The 18661-nt window shown below is 37.9% G+C and overlaps 2 long non-coding RNA genes across 9 annotated transcripts in view; one reads left to right on the top strand and one right to left on the bottom strand.

Annotated features, from left to right (window-relative positions):
* LOC144365430 (uncharacterized) overlaps positions 1-18661 on the bottom strand; it is a 52803-nt gene that overhangs the window by 29825 nt on the left and 4317 nt on the right. For 2 of the 5 annotated variants that reach the window (XR_013423844.1, XR_013423842.1), the window contains exon 4: positions 15026-15094. This is a non-coding gene — a long non-coding RNA (uncharacterized LOC144365430). Of the gene's footprint in view, positions 1-3100; positions 3893-5150; positions 6782-14696; positions 15095-18661 lie in introns of those variants that run through there. The other 3 variants (XR_013423845.1, XR_013423843.1, XR_013423841.1) reach the window with 3 other exon arrangements.
* LOC144365431 (uncharacterized) overlaps positions 17493-18661 on the top strand; it is a 53237-nt gene continuing 52068 nt past the window's right edge. For all 4 annotated transcript variants that reach the window (XR_013423847.1, XR_013423849.1, XR_013423846.1 and 1 more), the window contains exons 1-2: positions 17493-17652; positions 17940-18018. This is a non-coding gene — a long non-coding RNA (uncharacterized LOC144365431). The remainder of the gene's footprint in view (positions 17653-17939; positions 18019-18661) is intronic.

Genomic DNA, 18661 nt, shown 5'->3' with positions numbered 1-18661 from the left:
AAAACCCAAGCAGCTAGGTTAGGACACAAAGGATAAAAATGGAAAAGATGTGAAAGAAAAGAATGATGGACAGGGATAATCACTTAAGCTATGAAAGAAGTCCAGGAACAGAATAACATTCTGGGCAAATACTTGTTGCTGGAGATGCAGAATATGCTTTCCTCTTCTTCCTGGGCACAGAGGAGTACCACATTGCCCACATTTCCTTGCAGTCAGATGTGGCCATGCACCTGGGATCATCCCAGTGGAGTATGGGCAGAAGTGACATGTGCCACCAGGCTCTTTCTCCATAGGGTAATGGAGAAGACATGGTAATCGTGGAAGCAAGCCATGCATGGAAAATGGTAGTGTCTGCTTTAGCCTGGTTCACTGAATGATTCTGCATGGAGCAGAGACAGTGTTGGCTTAAAGTCTCTGCCTGTGCCTATCTCAGAAGAACAGAATGAACTTCTCTTTTATCATATTGCTGAATATTGAGAATTTCCTTGTATCTCTAGCTCTACCTGCCCTGTTATATATATTTAGTTTATATTGCTTGTTTAAGGAAAATTAAAAGGCATGGGATAGAGATGTTGGAAATTAGAATGTGGAAGTGTTTCATAATAAAACAGAAAATATCAAATGTGCTTAAATGTTCTAGTCATATTTGAAGAAAGTTCAATGATGATACATGTTCTAGATATACTATTCTCATTCAAGTATCTCATAGACATAGTCAAGTGATTAAACTAATATCTTGAAATTTTCCAGTGATTGCCACAAAAGTAATAACAACATTTTGTAAGGGAAACTCAGGAACAACCTATTTTTCTAGCTTTAAGAACTGGTTAATCTTGGTCGAATGCTTTCTCTTATATGTAGAAACTAGATCAAAGTAAAGGGAGAAAAGCAGGGATCAGATCTCATAAGGACAAAGGGAAGATTAGCAGAGTAGAACAAGGAGATTGGGAGAGGGCAGAAAAGGGAAGGGAAAGCAGAAGGAACTTGACAAAATTATACAATGTACACGTGTACATATACCACGGTGAATTCCACCTTTATGCATATCTGTAAAGCACCAATGAAAATAAGCAGATATATAAATGGAAGACCAGTAGGTAGAAAAAAGTGAATTTGGGAAGGTAGAAGGGAAAGAGGAGGCATTAGGGATTATAATAGAGAAAATTAAATTCCATGCTTATAGGATTATGTCAAAATCAACCCAATTATACAGATAACTATAATGCACTAATAGAAGCATTTAAAAAAAGAATTGATTGATTTTCAGTTTGACAATTCTTTAATTATAGTCCATTAAGAGGGATTCTACCTTGTTAAATTCTGCCCCTCCACCCCAGGGTAACAGAATACCTTTCCTTTCCAGTGACAATGTTCTTCTGAAAGTCTTCATATTCCTTTAAAAAATATCTTGTTCAGGGTTTGATACTACACGCTGGTATTGTTTACAAACATGCACTCAAGCCTCATTTTATATACTCTTTCAGATAATTCTCTCAATTTTATATTATTTTTAGATATAGGTATATTTAGTTATCACTGATTCTTTAGTTTTACAAGCATGGCTTCTCTACTTAATGCAAATAAATAACGTCCACTGAATTGGCACCTAGAAAATTCAATCTTATCCATGCATACAAACATATCACCCATTTTTAAGAATAAAGTTAGTCTAATATTAGCCAGATTTCTGGAGCATATTTCATATCACATCAATCAATGTGTGCTCAAAGCTGATGACGTATGGAAGAAGTGTGGCTTCTTCAATTATGTATCAACAAGTTACGAGTTAAAATAAAAAGCCCCCAATACGAACTTTCTTCTGGGATATTACAATATCAGTCAAAGAAAACATGTTTGGACATTTCTAAACATAGAATGAAAAACACCCCTAATTCACTGGAGGAAAGAGAAATCCCAACATAGTAAAACAGGTACCAAAACACAAGCATCAACTACTTGGTGACTGAAGCCATGGAAGCAGTTGATAGGAAATATACACACTGGACTCTAGGTCCTGCCACTCAGACACAGTAAATCACCTGCCTTTGTGGCAGAACATATTCCCTCTGGAGGTGTCCTCCCTAATCATCTCTGCCTCTGTGAACACACACAAGACAAAGGATTAGAAAAACACACACATACATGTGGAGAAAAATAATAAATTTTTATAACATTCACACACACATCTACATCAGCTTCAGAAGAAGTTACCATCTTGTTCCCCAATCATTTCAAGGGACCACAGAGTTAGATAAAGAGTGGAAGTGTTGACTTTTCTCAGGAAATAAATCAAAATGGGATGGTAGAATAAAAATAAAAATCAGATGGTGAAAGACAGAAAGCCATAGTGAAGAATTTAAAAATAATGACACAAGTAAAACAAGAGTACCTGAAGGAAACAGCAGCATGATCCTTCAGTGAGTACAGGCATAACGCTGACTCAGGGGCAAGGCTCAACACGATTGACCTTTTCTTCTCCCTGTTTCAGTAACTAATCTTGATTCAGCATCATCAGATTCCAAAAATGTGATACAGGAGGAACTGTATTCACTAGCTATTTTAGCTCCAGCTGTATTCAAACCATTGACACATTGATAACAGAGATTAAAAGGATCTTAGATACAAATCTAACCTGTTAGTGATTAAGGATACATAATATGAAGCCCAAACAAGGAAACCATCTTGCCCAATATCATCATAACCAGTTCTGGCAGAACTGAACAGAAAATTCACCCTTAGTCCAGTGGTCTTTCCTCCATATCTCGTCTGTATCTCTTGAGACCATCTCTGATAGTAGATTAAAGCTTTTGTGAATATTCATAGTTTTTATTTCTCTGACACCATCATTTCAATGGAAGTAATAAAGGGATAATGTCAACTATGAGTTTTTGAGATATATCATATAATCTGACAGTCATGTAACAACTCTAACTTGTTGTCTAATCTTACAATAAATTCATTTTGCATATGGGAAAACCATAGCTCAGGAAATTAAATAATTTATGCAATGCCAGAGGTTAGAGCTGAGATTTATATGTAAGTTTTTCCAAATTCAATAATTCATCTTTTTTGCACATACAACACTGCCTCTTTTAATATTGTTTTTTGGAGACATCTAGAGTAACTCAAAGTAGACCTTCTAATTGAAAGCTTGGCTTATCCTCCAAGAGCTTGCTGGGTAGACATCCAAAACATTACCAAAAATTGATTTTTCTGATTAAGATGGTTAGAGATTCCATCTGACTTCTAAAACGGCCATCCCAATAAAAGACATTATCAGCTTCATATATACAGAAGAGATTAATTAATTTTATTTTTAAATGATGATAAAACAGTAGTCACTGAGAGAGAGGTTAGTAAAAATTTTATGATCTGATAAAAATCTCCTCAGGCTGGTGATTGTACTATCTTAGCTGACATGGATACAGATGGTGTTTAAAAAAAATAATCCCGTGTCTACAGGAGATCAAAACACCAAGGCTGAATTTAACCCAGATGCTTGGCACTGCGTAGACACAACCTATGTCATATCTTCCATCTTTCTGTTGGGAGGCAGTAGAGGAAGGGTGTGACTCGCCACAGTTATGAAAGGACTAATATTTCCAGGCGAGCTTGTATGAATGCTGTAGGTTTTTCCCCTCCCTCCTCTGTTTAAATTCCTAAAATGCATCAGACCTCATGAGTTTCAGGCAGACGTACTCGGTTAGACGTTGAAGGAAGATTTGCACATTTCCTCTCTGACATGTGGACAAGCAGACGCTCCATCACGGGGCTTTCGACTCCTCCCTGGCTCTCTTTGTCTTCATTCACACATGAGTCCTTGCCAAATCCCCACTGAAAATGCCACCGCAGAGTCTGAGAAGTTTTTGGAATGACTCTCATGGCTTTCAATCTCCTCGACAGAAAGAGAAAACTTAGACAGTCTAACTTAAAAAAAAATAAATAAAAGAGTGAAGGCAGGGATCGCCGTCAGTCTAGGCATCACGAAAGCACTTAGAGATCATGGGTTAAGTGTAACTGAATCAGAAACATACCGATTTGGCAGTCATCTCATTCACAAAATGTTGGAGTGGTTGTGGGTGATGCCAAGTTAAACAGGATGGTGGACTCGACACAATGCATGTTTGCAACACTCATGGGTCGTTGGTTCAAGGCCACCCACCTCCAGGTGGCGGGAAGCGGGGGCAGCTGCCCCATCTCTGGGGAGTTAGAGGGACTTCCTGCTCACATGGCCAGATGTCCTAGGCCATGAAAGAGAGAAAGAGGGTGTACTTGCCTTTGGTCTTCCATAATCCATGAGGGAAGCAGCATTTACCCTTGTACTGGAGTGTTGAGATGTCTCTCCCACGGCCTCTGATTCATTTGTGATTGGGGGTAAGTGGAGGAAGAAGTGGGCAGTAAGTGTTCATAATTCCCTTAATGGGGTATCAAATAATGATGGCCATAAATGGGAGGATATAAGGAGGAATTAGAGGCACCTAGACATTTCAAAGACATTTGACATGTATGGTGTCTTCACTCAGAACCCAGATACTTTACGTGTTTCCAAGCACCTTTCTGTCTACCACTTTATATAGGAGACTGCCTGATGCCAGGAGCAGACATCACCAGCTGTGACCTGAGGACCTTCCAATTCATGGTGTTTTTATGCTTCTGGTTCCTGTGCTACAGAATGCAAGGCAGACCCAGGGGTGCAGGCAGAAATAACCGTCTCACAGAGAAAGCCTTACTGAAATGTCTCCCTGTATTAAAAAGATTGCATTTGTGAAATGTGATCTTTTAAAATGTGACTTTAATTTTGAATTAAAATTATGATTGTGATGTAAAAAGAACAGCATATATACTAGTAGTTAATACTAGTTAGTTAATTTTAATTGAATAAGTAACACTAATTACTAAATACTCTGTTCTGGGCATTCTTCTAGGTATTCCACATGTATTAGCTTATTTAATCTTCACAAAAACTCATATCATTTTAGAGGTGAGGAAACTGAAACACAGAGAGTTAGTGAGTTGTTTGAGATCATTCTTCTAGAAAGTAGCAAAGGCAGACTTCAAACCCAAGCAATCTGGATTTAGAGCTTGTAGCATTTTCCATTCCTAACGTACTATTCAGTACTGAGGTAGATATAGATAAAAAAGAATGTATATGAAATAATAAGCACAATATTTTTATTTTGCATAATGAGTAGGTATTATAGTTAAAGGTTGAACAATCTTCTTTAAGTTAATCATCTTTGGAAGAAATACACTTAGACAAATGAAGAACCACTCATTAAACCATGTCTCACTATCACCAGTGTTGCAGGGGTATAGCTGGTGTATAAATCACATAAAAAATGAGCACCTATATTTTAGACTTTCACTTTATTAATCACTAGAAACATATTGCCCTTCTAAGCACTAAATAATTCATAAATCCAGGCTATTTCCAAATCCCAAATCCATGCTCAAAATCCAAAGATTTTTGCATCAATTATATGAATATTCTAGAGGATCTACTGGACCATAGGTTCCTAATACAGGTATCCAGACACTGTTGCTTGATGTGGCTTCTTTGCAATGTAGGTGCACTGCAGCATGGAGGCTATTTGGAAGGTGATAGTCCTCACTTAGAAGATGAAGTCTAGGTTTGTTCACGAGATCAATCCTTTCTGTAGCTTTTTAGTCAAATATCCTCTGTAGGTATTCCCCAGGACTTTACACTCTCAACAAACAGGAAATCTTTAGACATGAAGAAAACAACCAGGGGACAGTACGTGGAGGATGAAATTCAAGGGACAATACACATGGTACAGGCAAGAGGTGCAGTGGGAACTCAAGATGGTGAGAGAATATAGGAAACAAGCAATAAGTCAGAGAGGCTTCAGGGAAGAGGTGGCTCTTGACCTGAGCCTTAAATGAAGACAAGAACTTGGACACTATTTTAATCATTGTGCTAAGAACTATTAACATGGTGGATGGATGATAAATATTTGATGAGCAACTCTTAATTCCTGGCACTCCCATGTTTGCAGAAACATTAAGAGACAATGATGCTTGTTAACTTCTGTCCCTAATCAGCCTGAAACCTATGCTACATGTCTCTCACTGTAGTAAGAAAAGCAGAATAAAAAGCCAAGTAAGCAGGAGAAGGAAGAAAAGCAACATTCTTAGGAAGTGATTATGGAAACTATTTTGTACCTGCTATTTAGAATGTGCGACATGAAAAGTAGAGACAGGACTTACAAGCATTCTTGAAAGTGCTGGAAAATGTTTGCTAGAGTTACTACTTTTAAAGGTGTTATGGATACCAAAGACAATTCTTAAATGCCAAAATACTAGGAAGAGCTAAATATGCAGGGATGAGAACAATTGCTTCTCTCCAGAGACGGACCTCAATTCACCAGCTCCCACAAGATCCAAGTTAAATCCTAGTAACATCAATGTAATTCTGTTAACTATTAATCTCCCACTTGTTACCAATCTCAAAATTCAGTGAAATCTTTTACAGCGATCGAGTCAGACACCAACAGCTCCAATGCCAACAACCAAAGTGCTCTATCATACAAACATCCTTACAATTCAGTTGGTTGGACAGTCTGAAAATTAATTGGCTCAGTGTTGAGGATCTATAAATTCCTCTTTATTTCTTCAGGTATGCCTTTACATGTGTAATTTGATGTGGCTATAAAATATGAGTAAGTTGTTTTAATTATAAAATGTCTCTCATTCTTTCTTCCCATTCTTTTCTTCTTTCTTTTCTCTTTCTCTCCATTCTTTTTCCTCTTTCTCTCCTTTCCTATCAGGAAGCCAAGCCATGATACAAGAAGATTAATTAGGACGTAGGCTATAACTAATCCAGTAGAACTAAAACAAGATTCATCTTAATACATTATTCCTGGATGAGCTGTGTTACGGTTTGGATGTGAGGTGTCCCTCCCAAAGGTTTAGAGGAGAAATGATTGGGTTATGAGAGCCTTAAATCAATCAGTGAATTAATCCCCTTATGAGAATTAACTGAGTGGTACCTGAAGGCGGGTTGTGTGTGACTGGAGGAGGTGGGCGTTGGGGGCATGGCTTTGGGGTATACATTTTGTATCTGGAGAGCAGAGCCTCTCTGCTTCCTGATCATCATGTGAGCCACTTCCCTTCACCACACTCTTGTACCATGTCATTCAGCCTTGCCTCAAGCCCCAAGGAATGGAGGCGGCTGCCTGTGGACTGAGATCTCTGAAACCATGAGCCCCCAAATAAACTTTTCCTCTTTAAATTTGTTCTTGTCAGGTCTTTTAGAAGTGAAAAAGCTGACTAAAATAGGCTGTGTTGAAAATGACCTCAGGATTCATAAATAGCTGTTTAACATAATAAATTGACATGAGGTGACCACAGGAAGAGTGGAAGAGAGGACTGTTTAAAGAGGCACTGTGGGGCTGGGAATGTGGGTCAAGCAGTAGCGTGTTCGCCTGGCATGCATGCGACCCGGGTTCGATCCTCAGCACCACATACCAACAAAGATGTTGTGTCCGTTGAAAAACTAAAAAATAAATATTAAAATTTCTCTCTCCTCTCTCTCTCTCTCTTAAAAAAATAAAAAAAAATAAAGAGGCACTGTAAGTCATCTTTTGTACTACTGCCATATGAGAGCTGTGCACAGTGGTCAGGTATAGGTCACTCCAAGAAAGGGAGAATTTTAAGAAATCAGACTGGCTATCCCTGTAAGTCAAACTATTCATTAAGTTCCTACTCCATAAAGCTTTAGTAAGAGGGCTACAAAAACTACAGAGATGTCCTTCAAGTTGTGTGTAATACAACTTGGATGAACAAGGTGTAGAATTATCCTTAGCATGAGGCTAGTTCATAAACAGTGGTTCAGATGTTAACTGGACTGCTCATAGGACTAAGATGGGCTTGAGGACATTTGCAATGGGAGATAGATCGAACCATGAGTGAAAAAGATTTTTGTTAGCTTTTTTCCAGGAATGCATTAATTATTATTTTTTTCTTTCTAATTCCATGGGTGGTGCCAACAGCCTTTCTCTAACTTCCACAGAAGGTAGCCTAGTATGTGAGTTTTTGTATTTGGAGGGAGTCACATGCAGATGCACATCATCTGCAGACCCTGAAGTGGAGCCATTATTATGGAAAAATATCAGTGATGTCAGTTAAAGACTGTCTTGCCTTGATTGAGAGATCTAGGAAAGGGTCACCCATTCAAGGTTATCCTTGCATGGGCACAATAAAGTTTTAGGAGAAGAAGAAGCAATTTGTGTCAACAAATGTCTATTGAGCACTGATTTTGCTTTAAGGGGGCAAGCCAATAACATTTTCAAAGCATATTCCCCTGGTTAGACTTCAAGAGAGATAAGAAAACTTCCTGCAGGGTTGAAGACAAATGCTTTGGTGCTCCTTTTCTATCCCCCCTTAGTTTATTCATTTTAAAAGCACCAAAGTTTGATCATTGTCCCTCATTGGTTTACTCTGGTTTTACAGTCTTCTAGCACAGAAGTCAAAGATGTGGAAATGTGATCAACTTGACTGCTTAACACCAGAGTGGCTACCCCATGCTGTCCCCTCTTCGGTTTACCTGAAACCATTTCAAACCATTTTTGATTTTCTGTCAACTTTTGATGTAATCAGAAACCTGGGCTAAAAATCATTCAGTATTAGGGCATTTTCTGGAAGACATGGAACCTGAATCTGAGTTTGGGTCGGTACACTTGCTGGTGGTTAATTCAGATCCTTTTTCATAGGAAAGGAACTCTCAGGATAACTTTGGAGATTGGTAGGCTAGGAGCAGGGCTGCCTCAACATACTAATCTGACATGATATAGCCACCACCGACTGACAGGGAATTCCGGTGAGGACAAAATGCCAAGAGCCACATATAAAACTGGTCATTTCCCTGCTTCCTAATCTCATAGCACTTGTTTAAGAACATTGAAGTAGTTAGCCCAAAGAAAATACTCCAATATTAAAATTTGAGAATAAGATTGAGAATATCAGGTTGGACCATCCAGTGACTTCTGACTAAAGACTACACAAGTACCCAAGTTAAACCAGAATCACACAGCACCTACATGCTATGCATGTGGGATAGTCAACAAATGCTTGTTTAGTATGTTGGATAGTCAACAAATGCTTGTTTAGTAAAATAAATCAGCCAGAAACACACATTGTGGATTTGGAGGAAACACAAATGCTAAGGATATTAGAGAAAAGCAGATAATTTTAATTTGGAATCATACGACTTCCTTGAGGTATTGATGACATTGGCCTGGGCCTTCTAGAATAGGCATCATTTGGACATGAAAGGATCAACAACAACAACAACAACAAGCATTATTCCAGAGTCAATACACCAGGCATGGGTGCAGAGTCTGAGGTGTGAGTAGGCAAGGACAGGGAACTAATTACTGAATGGGAAATAACACAGAATGAGAAGGAAGAGTTTTCAACTTAAAGGGATGCTAAAGTGCTTAAATTTTAGTGTCTAGCAATAAAGAGCCAATGACATTTTCTAAGCAGATAAGGAACAAAATCAAGGTCATAAGTAAGAAAAATGTAGATGGAAGCAAAATACCAGGTTGATCAGAGAAGGAAAATAAATGATAATTTTTTCTGGTCACTGATAATTAGTATGATTTTCATACATACATAGTATTAAAACATCACATTGCCTCTACTACCTTTTCATATACATTGCTAAAATTTAACATAAATGATCACTGCATATGGGCTTGCACATATGTGATCAAAATGAATAATTATTATTTGTCTGAATGCTGCTGTCACACACAAATGCAGACATACACTCACACTTGCTGGCCACAATTAAATGAAAACAAATGCTATTTAATGCAGGAGTGTCTACTTTGTACCAAGTACTGTTCTAGAAGCAGAACACAGAAGATTAAGCTCATAGTATATCAGGAGAAAGACCAGCAAATGCAATACCCCGTAAAGAAAACAATTGCTGTGGCGTGACAAAAAGTACAAGGAAAACTCTTCAAAGATGAACAAGTATTTCATTGGAGGCAATAAAACAGGGACTCTGTAGTAATCAGGTGTCCAAAAAGTTTAATTTCTAATCTGAAACTGACAAAAGGATTTGCTCCAGAGAGTCCTATGGGTGAATGTGCTCCACAGAAGGGGAATTAACTGAAAGAAATTAGCAAGACTGAGAAGATGTGTGTTTTCTCTTAATTTTATTCAATTTTTGGCTAATATTGAATGTGTTTACATTATACTGGTGATCCACTACATATTGATGCCTGGGTGTTTTCCTAACACTAACAGTGGGGAGCACATAAAATATGCAGCAGGTGACTGAAAGAGCCAGTGGAGGTTCTGGGAACTAAACACAGCAATGCTGTGGGAGGCATCGCTGAAATGAATGTGTGGGATTTTAAAGCTATTGACAGAAATAAAGATACAAAGTAGCTGAAATTGCAAAATTTCAATAAATTCTACTTTCTACTCTAAGCAGTGGATAAAATAATATCTAAAGCTCATTTTCTGGTTTCTTTCAATTTTGTTCCTTTCATGGAACATCAAGCTTACAGCAAGACAATTCCAAGTAGAAAAGTTAGGAGTCATGGAAAACAAAGATGAGGACAAGATATAAGAGTATCTGCTAGAATCTAGGTACTTGGAGATTATAGAAAACCAGTCCCCACAAGAAGGCTCTTCCAGGAATTTGCATGGAGACCAGCTGGGTTTAGAGTCTCCAAAACAACACAGCAGGTACACTCTGTCCTAGAAGCAAGAAAGTTTGGGGTAGTTGAAGGTTCTTTTGAAATTAAGGAAGGAAATTAGAAATTCCATTTTTCTACCAGTTACTAAGTGAGCAGAAGACTCCTCAATTCACGGCCAGGTGTGAGAGCCTTAAAAGTAGACAAAATATTGACACATACCTATAATCCCAGGGGTTCAGGAGACTGAGCCAGGAGGATTGCAGGTTTAAGGCCAGCCTCGGGAACTTAGTGAGGCACTAAATAATTTAGCTAGATCCTGTCTCAAAAAATAAAAAGAATTGGGTATGGCTCAGTAGTAGAGTGGCTCAGTGGTAGAGTGCCCCTGGGTTTAATCCCTGGTACTACAAAAAAAGGGGGGGGGACTCCCCTAATTTTGAGTTAGCATAAACACTATATTTACTTTTTTAGCTTTTTAATATTGCTGGCTCATGGAGTTCTCCTCAGCAGAACAGTTTTGTAATACTTGCTTTTATTACAGAGCTCCCCAGGTCATACCTACAACGGACAAACAAGATTTGTGGATTGGTGTATTTTAGCACTCTTTATATTTTCAAAGCACAAAAATCTGCAAATCAAGGAAGAAAGTCCCTTTTTGAATTAGTTTCATGGAACAGTCCTTCCTGTATGATTCAGGAAATATCTTGCCAGTATATACTCAGGCTTGGCTAATATTTTTAAAGAACATATGAGAAATCATCTTTTAACAATATTGTCAAAATTGACATTGTCATCACTGAGATTTTATTTGTAAACTTCAATTCCTTTCCTTGAAGTCATTAGATTTTCTCAAATAGCTTTTTGGGGGTTATGGTTTTTTTAATATAATATGAAATGTATAAAGAATCTATATTGATATAAAATTTCACACAAGAATTAAATTATTACCCTTTTAATCTCAAAATTCATTTTGAAAATCTAGGTACGAGACAACTTTAGCCAATGAGCATTAACCTTCTAAGTTAGCTCTCTTACCATATGCCCCTTGCTTTTAAAGACAGAACCCACACATGCTATATTTCAAAGGTAAAGTACTCATATATATTATTAATTTGAATAGTGCTATTATCTTGAATACACTTTTTTTCTGGAACATAAAAAATGCTATAGGAATCCTTATAGGCACTAGTGTGAGACTGCTAACCCCTCCACCCCCTGCTTTTAAGTATTAATACTCATTTTGGTTTCTCAAGCAAGGAAAAACATAAAAACAAAACCCCTTTGGTGAGAAGACAGCACAGAGAGAAGAAAAAACCCAAATCTTTGTAGAGTTCATTTCACCTTAAATTTTATATTCAGTTTGCATTGCAGACATTTCAAGGTATAAAACTCTAATGGGAATTGCTGTTTTTTTTTTTTTTTTTTAAACAGGAGAGATATTGGGCAGCAATTTATTTTTACTGTTGTATTTTTAAAAGAGGCTATCGTGGAAAATAATAGCCCCTGGAATGCAATGATTTCATCAGAGCTGTTGAACTCAGTGAAAGAAGAAAAGAAAGTAAAGAGGAAAAAAAGAGAGGATAGGAGACAAGACAGGGAAAGAAGGGGAGTGGGTTGGAAAGGACAGAAAAATGGAAAGGAAAGGGAAGGAGAAGAGGGAAGGGGAGGGGAAAATAGGGAAGAGAAGGGGGAAGAGAAGAGAAGGATAAGAAAGTATTGTTTTGGGAATGAAGGAAGGGAAGGGAAAGGGGGAAAGGAAGGCCAAGGAGCCTAGGGGCTAAAGAAGCCTCCTGGTCCAGCTCCACGGAGTGAAGCCACCATTCCTGCAGCCAGAAGTTTGAGATCCTTCCAGTTCCCCCTCCCCAACACCCCCGGCCCCCACCGTTTCCCCTCACCCAAAGGTGCTGCTGGGTATGTGATCTGAGAACACACAACTGGCTTAAGAACTATGTTTCTACTTTTCCTAAGAAAAGTAGAAACATAGTCAACAGAGTAGATGAAAAGTGTTGGCTGATTCAGGTCTCCAGAGAAATCCAACTGGACAAGTCTCTCTCTGGACAAGCTCAGCTCAGCAAATTCTATGAAGTAAGGAACTTGACGTCACAGGAGAAGGCCTAGTAGATCATTTAACAGTGTTGCTTCAGGTGGCTAACCAGAAACCCGCTCTAGGAAGAGTAGTGTGTGTCTGGTCAGAATCTTCTGGAATGACATTGGAAAAGCAACTTAATGCATGTCCCCTGCTATTCCTCCCTCATTTATATCTGCCAACCTGCTTTTTCTAAACTCATGAGAAATTGGCTCTGACCAGGCCAGCCCAGGTTGAGTTCATTCTAATTGGAACTGTCCTAATTGTCTGCTGTGATCGGACCAGGACAAGTGACCACAAAGACTTGGCTTGAAGCCCCTAGTGACAGAATTCTTCCAAGGAATGCTCTGGAATCTGGAACCTAGAACCTGTGGAAAGTTAATAGATGACTTGTAAATAGGGGCTGTGTGTTCAAGTTATTTTGGAAGCGTGTGTTGGGTTAATCAATGGCAAACAAGGTTCTTTATGATGGCACCCTCAGAACCTTCATGTGTGGTACCATTTTACTTAAGGGGTACAGTACTTTTTAAGCTGAATTTTAAAAATTCTCATAAGGTGTCAAGATTTTTGAGCAATATTAGCTGAAGAGCCATTTTCCCATTGACTTTTCTCCTTCTACACCTAGCCATGAAAATATTTGAGAAATTCCACAAGTCTTGTGAATATCACAAGGTAGAACGTTTTGCCATGGTGTGAGGATTTGGAGTTTCTAATACAGTTACCATAGACACCTGGAGCTATCAAACTCATGGATCTGGTTGGTGTGGCTGAGGAACTGGATTTTAAATTTTATTTATTTTTCAATAAATTAAACCCAGACACGTGTGGCTCATGGCTCCTGAGTTGGGCAGTGTGGTCTAGAATCTGATATATCTTGTTCAAAGGATGTTAGTAGCACATGGACTCTTCCAGATATCCCTGAGCTTCACAGTGATATGTGGAGCTGGGAAGTGGGCTTTTGAGTTGTCAGGAGTATGAAAATTTAAACTTTCAAGCGTGCATTTATTTTTCCATCTAATATTGGCCCAAGTCATCTTTTGCTTTCTTTCTTTTCAAATAGCAGATCCCAACACAGGGCATTAGTTCTCATAAACTTCTTCTTCACTTTTCCAGATAGTCTGATCCACCATAGGGAAATAGAGGGACATTCAAGCCTTGCCACACAAATCCTGAGCCAGGGAAAACCTGTGTCTACCTTGCCTTCTACTACAAAGAACTCTACCAAGACAAATGTTCCTCTGTGGCTGGGCTCAGCTACATTCTCTACATACCTTGCCCATTCATCAAATATGGCTGTTTAGACATTTATTGCCGCACTCTTCTGTCCCCAAGGCTTAGTGCCACTTGGCACCCCCACCTTTTCCTGCTAGAGCTTTGGATCACACTGCTTTTGCCGGTTGGCACTAGATGAAACTGTTACATGCAATCAAATGAAGGGAAAACTTGAACACTTTGGAGAACTTTTCCCAGTAAAGAAGACAGCACTTCTGTTCCATTTATAAGGGGAAAAGAGTGAGCAGGGGCAGTGTGGCACTTTGGTTCCAAGATCTGTAAATGCGGAAGGTGTGAGGAAGAAGACTTGCAAGGAGAATATTCTCCCCCCTCATCTCAGGCTGTGGTCAAACAGCTTAGAAGCTTCACAACCGTTCTTTCTCTTGTTGGCTGATCTGGTTCCAGGACATTGCAAAAGATTTATTTACAATCGCCCAAAGAGCCAGAATAGCCTCACCTTCATCTAGGAAATAATAGCTGTTTTGTGCTATTTCGTTCAACAACAGTGATTCATTATGTAGCACTAGGCCTTCCCTGATACTTGTAACTGTCAGGAAGATTTCCTATGGCTTGTTCTCACACAATAGACCTATTTTGTCAAATTAAACCTAGAGATGTATAATTATCTGCATGTGCAGATAGGAGTGTACTGACTTAGACATACGTATGGACTCAAATGTATTTATTAGTACATGCTTCCACCATGATATCATTCTAAAATGTTTCTTGTAGCTATTGTAGGAGTCTGCATGGAAAGATTCATCCCCTTGGTCACCTACACGTGATTGATAGTCAGGGCTTGAAGGGAGCATGGCTTCTGTTGAAATGTACATAATTACTACTCTCCAGGGCATAGAGGTGAGGTCTGCTGCTCTAGTGCCAGGATAGAAAAAGAGATATCTGGCGTTTCCAATCTCTGATCAACTAAGAAAAATTATTTGCATACCATCTTCATTGTGAATGTGTTAGTAAAATAGAGGATTATCATATTCACCTATGAGAATTTAACTCATGCTCTCTCTTGTCTGTCTCTTTTTTCATCCTTTGGACACAAATGTGCATCCTGTGAAACAGAAAAAAAGACATATCAGCCTTCTATCACATATTCAGGGCTCCACAGATTTCCCTTAGCTAAATACATGGGTGAGCCTTAGATTTGGAATTTGACTCATTTTATTACAAAATAAATTCTTTTAACCTACAAATCATAAAGTACACCACATTTTGATTTCTCAGTCTTCGTTTTGAGCTAAAATAGGACAAATTATATGTTATAAGATAAGCTACTGATTTCCTATCATATATCAAGAAATTTGTTTCACAGTTCAAGATGAGAAAATAATTTTGTAGCAAAACAAGCTATCTGTTTTTAAGTAAAAACCTATCAGAAAATTTCAAATCGCTAATAAATCACTTGCTTTTTTCTGATTTTATCCAAAGTTTATCTGGCACTCAAGACTAGCAACCAAATTTCTAATGACTTATGGATTCTCAGTGGTGCTTAAAAACTCTTAAGCTTATTAAGTAAATGTGGAATTTAGCTTGTAAGGATGTTTTCTGTTCTAAATAATATTGCTTTAAATATGAAATTTAGTTTGTAGAGATATTTTCTGACCTAAATAATATTGCTTTGCTACATAGTGGTTTGTCTAAAAGAATTATCTAAATGGATCCAGTCTAAATTAAAAGTCACAACCACTTTGGATGCAGCAAAAAAAGGGTAAATCAGGTAATTTTTTGGTGAAATTGAAATGCAATACTAATGTAGACCTATGTTTTCCAGAAAATAAACATTAATTATAAAAATAGTCTTTCTCTATTTTATGTGTGCTTGAATTTTTTCTAACAGCTAGGCAGCTATCAGTAAGAAAGGCATATGGAATTTTCAAGATCTTTGTATTTTGGCATGTATTCATTCATTTGTTTATTTTTTCAAGTTGATGGACTAGGGCAACTGTAGTTACTCTGAAGCACATACGTTTAAAAAAAATTCTCAATATTTAAAAAAGGTCTCAAAATTCAGCTTGATTGCAAACTTAATGAGTCAACAGTACAATGAACAGCCAGAAGAATTAATGCAATCACCGGTTACATCAATGACAATGTTTCCATGAAAATTGCATCAAATTCCCAAATTTGGCCTAGAATAATGAACTCATTTCTGGGCAGCATGTTTTCAGAAGGATGCTGACAAATGACAGTGTTTTCAGAGAAAGACTGAAATATTGAGAGTCACAAAAACCATAACATACAGAAACTTTATAACACAGGTTGGGCATATGTGTTTGTCTGAATGGGTAAATGTCTTCAAATATTTGAAAATTTGTATATGGAAAATGTTGTACTTACAAAGGGTAGAACTGACATCAAAGGTGATAAACTCCAGGAAGTTAAACTTCCTTTGATCATAAGAACTTTCTAACAGCATATAGAACAGCAATGAATTGGAATATTTCCATAGGAATTTTGGGGAAAACTATACATGAATTTCCTCTGAATTGCGACTACAATATTTTGTAAAAGAAAATGAAGACTGAAATTGGACAAGCAATTGGTTTGGCTGTCTTGTGAGTCTCTTCTTGTCTTATACTCTTTGAAATATCTGTTGAGCATCTACTGTACTCTTTCTGCTCCCCACCCCCGGAACTTAATATAGTAGACTAGTTCAGGAAGAGTGAGAAAATATATTTGTAAATTGCTCCTTTGAGTGACATTGTGAACCCATAACATGCTGGAACCTCTGAAAGTTCAATGACAAAAATCAAAGATGTGTGATCACTGCTTAAGCAAACAGAGAGAAATTATGCAGAGGGAAATGCATATTATTTATTCCAAAATTCATTGTGCAGAGAAAGAAATTAATTGGAGGGAGAAGGAGAGACCCTGGGAAACCCTGTATCAGTCATTTTCAATTTATATGAGTGGAAGGGTATTATCAATGTTCCGGGGATTTACAGTAGTTGGAAAAAAAAAAAACAAAAAAAAAAAAAACGTGCGTCGATTTGCAAGGAACATGTTTGAATCTGCTGACTGTGGTTCCACAATAGCTTTAAATGTGCTGGGTCAGAAATAGCCTGGTGAAGGGAGTTGCCAGATTTCAGCAGACTTTGAGGCCCTGGGCTCTGTATTGTTCTACGCTTTAGTTGTCATTCATGCCTGCTGCAGCAGGAATATCATAAATGGTTTCCTGTGAGTCAGATTTTAGCTAGGTTCAGGGTTGCTGTTTACAGCAGCCATGAGTCTGCACCTGTTTTCTTGAATGAGTACCTTGCTTTCATTTTTGTGTGTGTGTGTGTGTGTGAACTTCACTTTTGACTTTGGGACCATTTTTCATCTCTGATTAGGTCCCTGGTTTTCCATCCTCCACCCTCTTGCACTTGGGATTTTGTGTCTTCTCTAGGTTGTGATAGTTTAACTTTTAACTTTGACTTGCTCAACTTCTTCCTATCCATGATCAGACTTAGACTTTGATACATGCCAGTTTCACTAATCCACTGCTGTGCTATGCCTGGTTGTAACTCTTCCTAGAAATGATTAGATATTGTAGATATTAATTTAGAGGTTTTAAATCAAAGGTATCTCAACTAACATGCACTGTCACCTCCTAGGAACCTGGAATAGGTAAGGCTCAGCTTTGAGAATAATATACCATGAAGATGAACATTAGGATTTTGGGAAAATATGCACCTTGTTACTCAAGAAGCATTTCCTGACAATGTGCTAAGATTTATGGTAACCAGTGAGAAAAGTATTTGGATAGGGAAAACTTCCTGGTCTTAGGGAACATCTTACATTAGGCTCATTAAAACACGGGCTTCATTTCTCAGTCCAATTTACTAGAATTTTTATAATTGCTTTACCTCTATTTGCACTGTACTACCCTCATTTCCCTTTTTCTTTTCATACAGAACTGAAAATTCTGCCACTCTTCATGTGCTGAAGCTTGCCTCCTCTTTGACCTTTGAGTCCTCTAAAAATCCATTTGAGGTAAGAAAAGCATCTTCAACTGGAGTTTAAATATGGGGGTGTGCAGGTGGTAAATCACACACAAAAAGCATTTGACAAAGCAATTTATCACTTAATTTTTTAAAGACATATATATTTCAAGTGAATTTAATTTGCATATTTTCTGACTCATTTCCATGCCATTATCCTAAGCTCTTTTTAAAGAGTTGCTACATTTTTACATTTTCAGAAGAGGCATTTGTGTCATCTGTGACTTCCTAACCTTTGCTTCTGGAATTTGACTATCAGAAAATTCTTTCTTTGTCTAATCTCAATGCTTCAGTCATCTTCTAGAGCCATGAGGAAGGAGAGAAAGCAAAGTCCAACTGGGTTTTTCTTCTCTCTGAAAAGTCACACTATTGCCTGTGACCTTTGATTCTAGGGTTTTCATTAAAATTCCTTCATCATTTAGGGCCCATCTCTGAGTACTCTGATGCCAGGGACTGAGTTTTTTGAGTTCTTACACACTTCAGACAAAGTTGTTATTTTAGTCCTAGCACTTTATACACACACACACACACACACACACACTCACACACTCACACACACACGTGTGTGTATGTGTGCACATATATATATATAAAACATATAAGAATAATATATATCATATATAAGAATAATCACA

The sequence above is a fragment of the Ictidomys tridecemlineatus genome, chromosome 7, assembly GCF_052094955.1.
Source record: "Ictidomys tridecemlineatus isolate mIctTri1 chromosome 7, mIctTri1.hap1, whole genome shotgun sequence".
In the NCBI taxonomy this organism is placed as follows: domain Eukaryota; kingdom Metazoa; phylum Chordata; class Mammalia; order Rodentia; family Sciuridae; genus Ictidomys; species Ictidomys tridecemlineatus.
Note: the sequence above shows the minus strand (reverse complement) of the source record. Positions and strands in the feature narration are given on the sequence as shown.